This window comes from Felis catus, chromosome B4 (genome assembly GCF_018350175.1).
Source record: "Felis catus isolate Fca126 chromosome B4, F.catus_Fca126_mat1.0, whole genome shotgun sequence".
Taxonomy (NCBI): Eukaryota; Metazoa; Chordata; class Mammalia; order Carnivora; family Felidae; genus Felis; species Felis catus.
In genome coordinates this window covers 8,228,191-8,229,931 of record NC_058374.1, presented here as the reverse complement: position 1 = coordinate 8,229,931, position 1,741 = coordinate 8,228,191, and the positions used below count along the sequence as shown (strand labels likewise).

Below are 1,741 nucleotides of genomic sequence, written 5' to 3'. Positions count from 1 at the left end.
TAGCCATTGGACAATCCTCAGTGTATACCTTGAATTATACTGATTTATAATCTTTAGCTCTATTTTGCTGTAGCACATTTTCCCCACAGATTTTCATGGTGACCGGCTGTGCAAGAGTCACCGAGTAATCATGATAACAAAATACAAGGTCATACACAAAAATCTGGCTCTCTCCTTTACCTTCTCATTTTCCAGCAGCTCTGGTTGCTGAAGCCTCTCAACTCATTCCTCAAGCCAGGACATCTGTGGGCTTTCCACTGAATTGTAATAGCGGAGCATGATGTAGACTGGAGACTGCCAACGGTCTCAAAACCATAAGAAAAGGAACTCCTACCACGCAGTTCCCTTCTCCCTGTGTCAACCTGCCTCCTGAACCTGCCTGCTTTGGGTTTCCTTCCATGGCCCTCACATAGTTATTTCTTTATGTTTTATCCAGAATATATAGTTATCGGCAAGAAAAGTTAATCCAACTGGAGCTTGACTATAAACAAAAACAAAATTCCAGACTTGAAGGTCCGAAAGTCAAAGTTGCACTTACTAATACCATTTTTTAAGAAGCACTTTGAGACTATCGAAGTGAAGACTCCCCCGATATCTTCTTTTGTAATGAAATTGAAAAATCTTTGTCTACTATAGAGAATTTCCATACAAAGTCCACAGATCTTCCACACTGGAGAATCATTTTGCAATTTCAACTGATTTGTTTTACAAACCCGATCCCTAACAACTTTGGGTGACCATAGCTTTGGCTAATTCAGGCATTGTGAAAGAGTCTTAAACCGCATCTGTTACAAATATCTTGCAAGGATAAACCAGAATTCAGGGAGTTCCGATCCTCTCATTTGCCAAAGACGCTTCCCAGTAAAGGTTAAGAAGTTGAGTATACAGAAATATCTATCATCCAGAGGAGGTCTTGAGATAGTGAAACATGCTTCTACATGTGTACTTCATAGATGTAGTACACATCTATGGACACGTTTGAGTTCGGGATTAAGAATTGGGAGATACTCGCTTCCCCGCCTTTTGCCCAAGATCAAGTGTAATATCTGTTCTTATCAGTTTAATATCTGATTCGTCCTCTATTGAGGACAATGTATTAAACGGATTTTGGAGCAGGGAGACAGAACAGGGGCTTGCTCCAGTCGCTCTACGCATGGACCTGGTGTTACTTCCAGGAACGGTGTGCACCACCCCCAAGGGCACCAGTATCCCTGCAAATGGCATGCTGCTTCTGGCTTTTGAAGCCATCCCGTGGAGCCATGCCCAGAGGAGGAGGCCCACTGGTTTCCTTGCGGTCCTGGAGCAGAGGCCGGGCAGGAAGCCAAGTAGCCAAGCTCTAGTGTGCCCATGAGCACCTAAGGCCTACCTTCTGCGTGGGACCGCACGTGGCCACCGTCACATGTCAGCTGACCTGTGTGTTTGTGGCCACCAGACTCAGTCTCACCACATTGCATCTGCTACAGGAAAGTCCCGGCCTCCCCCTGGTGTCTCCATCTCTCCCCTGTGTCACCCTCTCGTCCCCCCAGGAAGAATTAGAAGATAGATGTTGGAAAGCAGATGACAGAGGAAGAAACAATTAAGTCTATTGGTCAGGCCATCCCTTTGTTGCTGGTCTAAGAGACTTCAACCAGTCTCAGTTTAGACTTCTTTTAGTTATTACAGCATGTAGTATAGGATTATAGTATCTAGGCATTTGTCATTTCTCTTATCAGAAATATGACCCATACATAAAATTGTATCT

The 1,741-nt window shown here is 44.2% G+C and overlaps 1 non-coding gene across 1 annotated transcript; it reads left to right on the top strand.

Annotated features, from left to right (window-relative positions):
• Positions 1–1,007: 1,007 nt before the first annotated feature.
• Positions 1,008–1,191, top strand: LOC111561600. Its single transcript, XR_002744241.2, has one exon. It is a non-coding gene; the product is annotated as a U2 spliceosomal RNA (small nuclear RNA).
• The last annotated feature ends 550 nt before the right edge of the window (positions 1,192–1,741 follow it).